This window comes from Trichosurus vulpecula, chromosome 2, assembly GCF_011100635.1.
Source record: "Trichosurus vulpecula isolate mTriVul1 chromosome 2, mTriVul1.pri, whole genome shotgun sequence".
Classification (NCBI taxonomy): Eukaryota; Metazoa; Chordata; class Mammalia; order Diprotodontia; family Phalangeridae; genus Trichosurus; species Trichosurus vulpecula.
Genome location: NC_050574.1, coordinates 43,930,325 through 43,941,662, shown reverse-complemented (window position 1 = coordinate 43,941,662; position 11,338 = coordinate 43,930,325). Strand labels below are relative to the sequence as shown.

General features: G+C 39.6%; 1 pseudogene; it reads right to left on the bottom strand.

Annotated features, from left to right (window-relative positions):
- Window positions 1–2,190: 2,190 nt before the first annotated feature.
- On the bottom strand, window positions 2,191–11,032 carry LOC118836408 (annotated as a pseudogene).
- Window positions 11,033–11,338: the final 306 nt, after the last annotated feature.

Here is an 11,338-nt window from a genome sequence, read left to right as displayed (position 1 = left end):
AAGTGGCTTACAAACTATTTTGTTCTAAGAACCAGGCTTACATTTTTCTGATTTGATGATGCCAGTTGTGGCTCTTTCAAAGGTCACTCTTAGTCATGTTTAGAACATGTTCTTCAAGTCAACAAAACATTAAGAGAGACATCAACAACAGGCAACATATCTTTGGTTTCTATTTCTAGACTGATCAGAGAGATTGTAAAGCGAGTTACGAGTGTCTGAAAAGTCATACTAATGCCTGTACATACACACACATATACATATATACACACACATATATACACACATACATACACACATACACATATATACATATGGGTGTGCATGTTTGTGCATATATATAAATATATACATATACACACATATGTATATGTATGTGCACATGTGTACACACGTGTATATACACACACGTATATAGATGTATATATATTATGTATGTATATATGTATGTGTATATAGATGTTTATATGTGTATGTATGTATGCATACATGTATGCATATCAAAGTGTGTGTGTATATTATATGTATGTACATACTCTGAGGGTAGTGGTTAAGCTCAGAGAGAGAACTTCAAGGGCTAAGGGGGATAACTACAAAGGCTCTCACAATTGCAAGCTCTCAGAACTGTGGGAGGAGAGGACTTAGGTAAGCAGACAGTTAGGGTCTGTGAGTGAGTGTTTATGGGAAGGCCCCAGGAGAGGAGAAGGTAGTGGTATGGCTTGGCTCCCTGATATGATATTGTATTTTAATTTCTTTGCTGCTATAATGAAGTAGACTTACTGGTTTTGGGATATAATTGCTGCCATGTTGAATTGGAGTCACTGGTTTTCGGATTTGATCTGCTGGTGTATGAATAAATGTTTTATTTCTTCTGCCTTCTATATGGAAAGTCTCTTATATTCCATGATACAGAACTATACAGGCATATTCATGGTCACCACAGACATAGTGAATCTTGCCTTCCTGATACAGAAGGCAGAGTAGATCAGAAAATTCCAAGCTCTCAAGATTTTCCCCCACAAAAGAGATAAAATACCACCTTAGGGAGAACAGAGTGCAGGTAAAAACAAATGAGAATAGGAGTCTTCCTGGGACAATTTGAGAAGATCAGAAGAAAAAATACCCAGACAAAGTTTGGTCCTTGTGAAGTGTAAACACCTCCAGGCTAGGGCCTGCTTAAACAACAAGCAGCAAGCCCTGGAGTTAGCAGGTTTGAGAGGCTGCCCAGGTCCCAATCACAAAACTTTTCACCCCAGGATAGTGAAGGGAGTTTGGCATCTGAGTTCAGGAAGATCAAGTGAACCTCTGCTGACAAGGAACACCAGACCCATCTGTTCTGGGAAGAGGGAGAGCTACAGGGGGCAAGAAGGAACCAGCACACACCCAGTGAGTGCAGAAGCAGTGGGGCAGAAAGCCCCTGGCTATGGGCACTTACAGGAGGTTGGAACTTTGGCTATGGGCAATTACAGGAGGTTGGAACTTTGGTTCCAGGCTACGGGGGAGAACTGAAGATCTGGGGCAAAAGGCACCATCCCCCATACCCCAGGGCTGGAGGTGATTACCAAAATTAAGTTATTACCACTAAAAGTGCACTGGCAAAGGAGGAAGAATCCAACCACAGAAAACTATTATGGGAATAGTGAAGACCAGGGTTCATCTTCAGGGGGTGATACTGAAGTAAAAAAACCCAAAGAATAATGTTAAATGGTCACCTGCCCAAAAGGAATTTATAGAATATCTTTAAAAAAGACTTTAAAAATGAAATGACACAGAGAAAAAACTAAAAAAATTAGCCTTATCCAAAAAAACAAGATTATGAAAGAAAAGTTAACCAATTAGAAAAGGAGATCCATAATCTTAAGGAAGAAAAGGATAACTTGAAAACAAGAACTGGGCAAGATGAATCCAATGAAATTAAAAGAGATCAAGAAATAAGAAAAAAATACAAGAGAAAGTTTGGGCTTTTTTTTCACATTAAACTGTTTTAATAGTTTCAAAATTCTGTGAAAGATTTTTTGGCCAAGTTGTTCCCATTTAAAAATTATTGATTTTAAAAAGCAATAAATTAAAACTGCCACAAAACAAATGGTCCACAAAACATTCCTTTCCTCCTGAAGCTTTTATGATGCATTGTAATCATTAACCAGTCTTTTACTACTAAACTTAAATGGCCAATTGAGACAAACTGTTCTGAAACAGTTCTTCCACCACTGATTAAGACTGGGGTGGCAGGTGTTGTACAGAATATTCATTTAGCCTTCTGGGCCTTCTGGGAAGATTTTGTGACTTTGCCAGCTCCAGCAGCTTTCTTGCCAACTGCCTTGATGACACAAACTGCAACAATTTTCCTTGTATCATGAATAGCAAAACGATCCAGAGGAGGACAATCACAGAAGCTCCGCACGCATATGGGCTTGCCTGGAACCATGTCAATGATGACAGCATCACCAGATTTCAGGAATTTAGGGCCATTTTCTAGCTTCTTACCAGAATGATGATCAATCTTCTCCTTCCGTTGTGTTGCAGGCAATGTGAGCAGTGTGATAATCCAGAACAGGTGCATAACCAGCACTGATTTGGCCTGGATGGTTCAGGATAATAACCTGTGCAGTTAGGCCAGCTGCTTCCATAGAAGGGTCATTCATGCTATCACCAGCCACATTACTACAGTGGACATCTTTGACAGGCATGTGAGAAATGGTTGGAGGAGTTTTGTTTCCACAGGATAGTGATAGCAGATTGTAAGTCAGGTGACTGGTTCCAATCAGAGCTGTGATCTAGCAGAGACCAGGCTTCTGATCTGGTGAAAGCTTACAGGGTGGTACACATGCTTAATGAGCCATTTGAGGAGGGCACGATGTAGTCAGTCAGTGAGTTGCATCTGGCCAATGAAGAGCCAGGCAGGAGATTCAAATTGGGAGTTAATAAAAGGACTGGTGTTTGTCTAAGCCCTTGTACTCTCCTGCACTCTGTTTAGGTGAAGTACCCATTTATTCAGAACGAATGAATGTAAAATTTAATTAAAACCATCCTGACTTTCTAACGAGTATTGTTTATTCCCAGGAAGAATACGTATATTTATAACAGACACATTCTTGACATTGAAAGCAATGTTGTCCCCTGGGAGAGCCCCATTCAAAGCTTCATGGTGCATTTCAGTGGACTTTACTTCAGTTGTAACATTGACTGGGGCAAAGGTGACTACCACACCTGGTTTTAGAACACCAGTTTCCACTCAGCCAACAAGTACAGTACCAGTGCTGTGAATCTTGTAGACATCTTGGAGATGTAGACCAAGGAACTTGTCAGTTGGACAAATTGGTGGCAGGATGCAATCCAAATCTTCAAGCAATGTAGTTCCATTAGCATTGCCATCCTTATAAGTGACTTTCCATCCCTTGACCCAAGGCATATTAGAAGCTTGGTTATTATTATCTTATAAGAAAAGCAACAAATTTGGAGAATAGATCAAGAAGAGAAAATAAAAACAATTGTACTAAGTGAAAGTTGTGATCAAGAAAAGATTCTTGGGGTTGGAGCCAAGATGGCACTGTGAAAGGAAGGAACTGCTGGAGCTCTCTCACAAATTCTCTCAGATATCTCTAAAAAGTGAATCTGAGCAAATTTGAGAGAGTCAGAAGCCACTAGTAGACTGAGAGGGGTAGGAGTGCCCAGCACACAGAACAGCACCAGGATGCACCAAACAAGAACAGCAGAGGAATCTAGCCAGCATGCCAGTCTTGGAGTTCACTGGGAGAGCCAAATGCCAGAACAGGAACAGGCCCAGGGCAAAAGTACTGGCTATGGCCCCGATCGAGCCCCAGGCCTCTCAGCCCAGGATGGGAGTCTGTTGGAGCCCAGAGCCTGTGGCCACTGGAGCAGCTAGCCTGGAGGCCTCCAACCCACAGTCTAAAGGTTTGAAACTCACCTTCTTGAATTTCCAGGAGCCATGATGTCCAGGTAAAACAGCTCTCATCCCTCCCTTGATAAAACACAGAGAATAATCCCATGGGAGAAACAGAGGAGCCAGAAGTGAGGCTTCAATAAGGAGAGAATTTGGGGAGAAGGCCCTTCCTGTAGTGGTGGAAGGATACTAGTGCAGGAAGAGAGGTGTCCCAGCAGCCTTCACTTCAGCACAGCAATGAAAGTAACTGAGCCCTAGGGGGTGGAGCTAGCAAACATCAATGCCAGGACCCCAGACATGGTTTCGCACAGCCAGGGGAAGTGGCAGACACCAGCACAGACAACAGCTGAGACCACCCATGCTGTAGAGTAGTCCTGAGGAAGAGGAGACTGCCAGCAGCCAGACCATCCCTCCCTTACACCTCATGAAACCAGAGGCCATAGAACAAAAAGCCAGTGAGCAGGACCACAGATTCCAACACAAGAAACTTGGGACAGAGTTCCCTGAGCCTCAGAAACAGACATCCACTTTAGAAGCCAGGAGGAAAAAAACACGATGAAAAAACACACTAAAAAGCCAAAGACCATTGATTCCTATTGTGGAGATAGGGAAGATCAAAATACCAATTCAGAAGAGCACAGCATGTAAAGTATACCCACATCTGAAACCTCAAAAGGGTAAGAGAACTGGTCTCCAGACCAAAAAGCATTCCTGTAAGAACTCAAGGAGGGCTTTAAAAACCAAATTAGGGAGGTAAAAGAAAAAATGCAAAAACTGGAAAAAATTTACTAAGGAAAACAAATCTTTGAAAAGGAAAATCGGTGAAATGGTTAAGGTGAATCAGAATATAATTGGAGAAAGTGTCTCATTGAAAAGTAAAATCAACCAAATGGAAAAGGAGATGGAGAAGCTAAAGGAAGAAAACAGTACATTAAATATTACAATTGGGCACGTAGATGCTAATGACTCTATGAGACATCAACAATCAGTCAAACAAAACCTAAAGAAGGAAAAAATAGAAGAAAATGTGAAATATCTGATTGTAAAAAACACCTGATCTGGAAAATAGATCAAGGAGAGACAGTCTAAGAATTATTGGTCTACCTGAAAGCTATGATGAAAAAAAGAACCTGGACAGTATTTTCCATGAAATCCTTAAGGAAAATTGCCCAGAGGTCCTAGAACCAGAGGGTAAAGTTGTCATTGAAAGAATCCACTGATCACCCCCTGAAAGAGATCCCAAGTTGAAAACTCCAAGAAATATAATAGCCAAACTCCAGAACTACAAGATCAAGGAGAAAATACTGCAAGCAGCCAGAAATAAACAATTCAAGTATCATGGAAATACAGTTGGGATCACGCAGGATCTTTCAGCTTCTACTTTAAATGACAGGAGAAACTGGAATGTGATATTCCAAAAGGCAAAGGAGCTTGGACTACAAACTAGGATCAACTACCCAGCAAAACTGAGCATAATTTTCCAGGCAAGAAGATGGACATTCAATGAAATAAGGGAATTCCAGACCTTCTGGATGAAAAGGCCAGAGCTCAATGGAAAATTTGTTCTCCAAATACAAAACTCAAGAGAGACATAAAAAGGTAAATAGGAGGAGAACCCCTAGTTAATCAATAAGGCTAATTAGTTACATCCTTATATAGGATCATTTTGTTTTCTATATGTTTTATATATATATGTCAATCTTGAGAATACTATAGTTATTATGACAATTGAAAGGGATATTCATAGGCTTTGAGTGTCAGTATAAAATAACTGATATAAAGATAAAAAATATAATTAAGAAATATAAATGGGTTGTTCTGGGAGAAGAGGTAAGGAGGTAGTAGTAAAGGCTAAATTAGATCACATGAAGAGGCACAAAAAGATATTATAGCAGAGGAAAAGAGCAGTATTTGAGCTTTACTCTCATCGGATTTGGTTCAAGAAGGGAATAACATACCCTGATAAGTATCGAAATCAAACTTGTCCTACAGGCAGTAGGAAGGGAAAGGGGAAAGCAAAGGGAGGGAAGAAGTAGCAAGGGGAAGAGGTAAGATAAGGGAGGGGAATCAGGTAGGAGGGTAAACTGAGGAAGGTGGTGTTCAAGAGCAAAACTCTGTTGAGTAGTGGAAGGGGAAAGGGAGAAACAAAAGCATAAACAGAGGGGAAAGAGGATGGAGAAAAACGACACAGATAGTAATCATAAATGTGAATGTGAATGGATTGAACTCTCCCATAAAATCAAAGCAGATAGCAGAATGGATTAAAAACCATAATCCTGCAACATGCTGTTTACAAGAATTGTTACATTTGAAACAGGAGGATACACACAGGGTAAAGGTAAAAGGCTGGAGGAGAATATATTGTGCTTCAGCTAAAGTTAAAAATAAAAAGCAGGGGTAGCTATCCTAATCTCAGACAAAGCAAAAGCAAAGCTAGATCTAATTAAAAGAGATAAGGAAGGACACCATATCCTGCTAAAAGGCACCATAAACAATGAAGCAATATCATTGTTTAACATATATGCACCAAGTGGTATAGCATGCAGATTCTTAGAGGAGAGGTTAAGGGAGTTACAGGAAGAAATAAACAGAAAAACTATAATAATCGGGGACCACAACCTTGCCCTCTCTGAACTTGATAAATCTAACCTCAAAATAAACAAGAAAGAAGTTAAGGAGGTGAATAGAATTTTAGAAAAGGCAGATATGATAGACCTCTGGAGAAAACTGAATGGGTATAAAAAGGAATATATTTTTTTCTCAGTGACACGTGGCACAAAATCAAAAATTGACCATGTACTAGGGCATAAAAACCTTACAACCCAGTGCAGAAAGGCAGAAGTAGTCAAAGCATCCTTTTCAGATCATGATGCAATGAAAATTATTTGTAATAAAGAACCATAGAAAAATAAGCTAAAACTTAGTTGGAAACTAAATATTCTAATTCTAAGGAATGAATGGACCAAAGAACAAATCATACTAACAATAAAGAACTTCATTCAAGAGAATGACAATAATAAGACAACATACCAATACTTATGGGATACAGCAAAAGCAATTTTTAGGGAAAGTTTTGTATCTTTAAATGCTTACATGAATAAAATAGAGAAAAAGGAGATCAATGAATTTGGCATGTTACTGAAAAAAAACTAGAAAAAGAACAAATTGAAAATCCCCAATTAAATACCAAATTAGAAATACTGACAATCAAAGGCGAGATTAATAAAACTGAAATCAAGAAAACAATCAAATTAATAAATAAAACCAAGAGCTGGTTATATGAAAAAACCAATAAAATTGATAAACCTTTGGTCAATTTGATTAAAAAAAAGAAAGAAGAAAATCAAATTACCAGTATCAAAAATGAAAAGGGTGAATTCACCTCCAGTGAAGAGGAAATTAAAACAAGAATTAGGAATTATTTTGCCCAATCATATGCCCGTAACAACCTTAGGGACATGGATGAATATTTACAAAAATATAAGTTGCCCAGTTTAACAGAAGAGGAAATAAAATGCCTAAATAACCCCATCTCAGAAAAGAGAAATTGCGCAAGCTATCAATGAACTCCCTAGGAAAAAAATCTCCTGGGCCAGATTGTTTTACTTGTGACTTTTCAGACACTCATAGCTCACTTTACTGTCTCTCTGATCAGTCTAGAAATAGAAACCAAAGATATGTTACCTGTTGATGATGCCACTCCTAATGTCCTGCTGATTTAGAGAGAAAGTTCTAATCATCACCGAGAGTGACCTCTGATAGAGCCACTACTGGCATCATTAAATCAGAAAAATATTGGGTTGGTTATTAGGGCAAAATTGTTTATAAGCCACTTAGCTGAGTAACTAACTCCCTGTTTTCTAGAGATAGCAGCTCTTTTTCCAATCCATAGAGTGAGATAGAAGTTTAGACAGGTGGACTCTCTGTTGCTATAAATGGAAATATACCTTTCAGGGACCTGGAACTAGGCTGCCTTCATTGCTCAGATATTCCTTTTCTGACCTAGTTAAGAGTATTTTGTGGGGAGCTCAGGCCACAGCATACATGGCATTGTCGATATTGTAACTCTGGCTAGACATTAACATGTCAAAATATAGCAAAGGCAGCATCTCTAAAGAAGCATTTTGTGAACAATCTTCTCCCTCCCCATTTTTTATGGTCAAATGGACACTGGAAGCTGAGTCTCAAAATCTTTTAAGGAAATATCTTCTGGGTATTTGCAAGTTTAACTGTCCTTTGGAATGGTTTGAAACTTGGAATCTCTTTTCTATGATCTGAAAATATCAGAGCTCTATTGAAACTTTCAACAATCATACCATGGGGTCTTATGGTGAAATTCCAGTGAGAGGTGGTAATCCACACTTTTTGTAAAATTAAGCGAGGCAGTCATGCATATTGCAATGTCATTAGTGAATTCTTATCCCCATAAATAATGATTGCATTGGCAGAAGATCCATTAATTCTTGCTATGATGTTATGATAGGAGTTAATAGTGTATTTCTCACAGGGAGGAATCTTCTCTATAATGTTCACACAGACACCCTTCCTGTTCATCTCTTTTCTTATATCCCAGAGGAATGTTTCACCCCTGGTGTTATCTGTTATAAACAGTCCCACCCATGTTCAGTTGAAATGCGCCGTTATTTGCACCATTCCCAGGGCAAGGGTAGAATCGTTGGGTGCCAGTTTATAAATACCTGAAAAATGGACCCTGTCACTCAGAATGAGGTAAAATGGGCCATAGGTGGTTTGAAGAGGAAACAAACATGATCCCTGTTGAGAATAAAGTATGGCTTAGAGCAGGGATGTTCAACCTTAGGTTTTATTGACAATATATTTTGATTTGCGATTTTAGTGAGAGTTGTATGGGGTAGCTTGGCTTTGACATAAATTACACTGCTGGAGGCCCATTGGTCGCATTTTGGACGGCCCTGGCCTAGAGAGTACCATATAACAGACCTTGAATCTTTCTATTTTCTTAACATGACATCTTTTTTTCCCATATGTTTGCATGGACCGATCAGCATTCCTGGAATTTGACCCTCCATCTTCTTAGCCTGTTATTGTCTTCCTCTCCACTTTTAAAGACACATTTCATCTCTGAAATAGACACTGGCACCTGTGACCAGGTGCCACATCTTCTAAGAAATTGCCTTAATGCAACCACCAGTGTTTTCTTTAATTGATCCACACGTTTTTGTGAGATAACTTTTTCTCTGTATCTCACATTTGCCTCGTTTCACTTGACATTTTATGATGCCTTAAGGTAACTCAGATGATATAAATTAGCCTGCCAGCTGAATTATTGAGCACAATGGAGCACAGTACATTCCATGTGTGAGGAACTTTATAAGTCTCATTGATTGTAGCTGAATTACATTGATATTCACTCTTACATACATATGCACACACACATATATACATATACATTACAATTACATTATACTACAATGAATTACATTGGCATGTATGTTTACTTTCTTGTTTTTCAGTTGTGTCGGTCATGTCAAGTATGGGAAAGTTCAACGCAAAGCCACGGTCTTCTGCCCGTGTATAAAAGTTCAGGTGTCCATGTCCCAAAGACACAGCATTTTCCTTTTAGAGATTCAGGTCCCATAACACCATCATGACCTTCCCTCTTGACCACAAAGTCTATTTCTTGCAGTTGATCATTGTAAGAGAGTGGAGGGGATCAGACACCAGGAATAAAATGGAACAGACATAATGGTACAAAAAAGGCAACACTTCCATACTTAGGAATATCAGCATTGGGGAGGAATTCCTATTCAGAGACTGCTTAGGGGGCTGGTAACTTGAATGAAAAAAGAGTGCAGAAGCAAGGCCTGGGATCCATTGAGGACAATTCCAAAGCCCAACCCAGGCCAAGGTTATTAATGGAAGTACCCATAATGTGTTAGTTCTTCTTCCCCTGCCTGGGCCAATCTCTTTAACAGCTGCTTCTCTCGCCTCTGGGAGCCCAGGAAAGTTTCTCTCCTCTTTGTGTTTAGTTGCCGACTTAGCCATTTGTCCTTACTCACTAGTAATTGCAGATGGGGAATTCTGAATCAGTGGGAATATCTGAAGACATTTTCATACGGGACAAAAGTTCCCTGTTTAAGACACATCTCTTTTTCCCTTGGTAGAGTAATGTCACTGGTTCTGCTCATGACATGATAATTGCAGCTCTGCAGGCAGATGTGCTCAGACAACCCAGTCCTTATAACTAGGATTTGCCTGTGCCATTACACATGGAAACACACACATACAAGGGGGCATATTGTGTTAGGCACAGCAATTTCCCCATCCTAGAAGCAGAGCACAATCAGGTAAGTATCTTCTTATATGGCACTTTTACATTTAGGAGCTTAGAAGCAGAAAATCTCTTCCAGGAGACAATTAGAGACTTTGTGTTTTTCAGGCACTGCCTGACTAGAGACAGAAAAGGGACCTTGAAAGGCTGTGAAACAGGCCCTGGAATTTCTCCTTGGCATCTTAGTGCTTACCTCTCTTTACTGAGATTCACTCTCCTACTCCATAACTTCATCACCTGTCATTGGCAATGACTTAACTTAGCTGCTGTCCCTGGCTTGAGAGCTCCCTAGATATTTATTCAATACATATTGCCAGGGGTATTTTACCAGACTCCACTCTCCTCACATCATTCCTCAGACCTCTTCAGCTTTTTAAATCTCTGTTTCTATCTTTTCTGCATTTTGACTATTATGTCAAACCTTTTCTTTCCTGACAGACAGAAACTTTTGTTTTGTTCTCCTTGCCATTCCTTGCCAACCACCCCCTTCCTTTCCTCTCCCTTTTTCTATTCTCTCCCCCTTTTAGGTTATTTCTCTGCTCTGAGATGTTCCAAGGCGTATTGCCTCCCTCTCATATTCCTTCTCTGAGGAACCTCTGAGACCCTTGTTTCTCTCTTGTTGATGCTCTCCTTTCTTCTGTTGTTTTTCTTTTAACTTTGCTCACTGACATTTTAGGTAACTAATTGTTTTCTACTCTTTCTTCTTTATACATCTGAGATCATTTGTTCTTTATCTTTTCCTTTCCTTTTTTTTGACACCCACCCCTTTTAATACTGTGGCATCCTCTGAGATTTTTCTTACCTCTTACTTCATTGCTCATGTCTAAGACCTCCTTTCTTTTCATCCTTTTCCAACCACTCTTAGAGCTAGGTTGGCCTAAAGAGAACATAGAAAGGGAGGGAGCTCAAAGGCAGGATACTGATTTAATATTCTCATAGTCCTAGTCTCAGCCTTCTTATTCTTAATCGATTGTCACATCCCATGTCATAATCTGAAAATCTTGGGCTGTACACAGGGAATGGGACCCCCTCAGTTCTTTTCCAGGCTTTCCCTTTCAGTGAGTAAAACAAGGTACCCATTTCTCCTGCTGGTCCAGAGCACAAGTGCATTGGTAACTAAGGTGGGA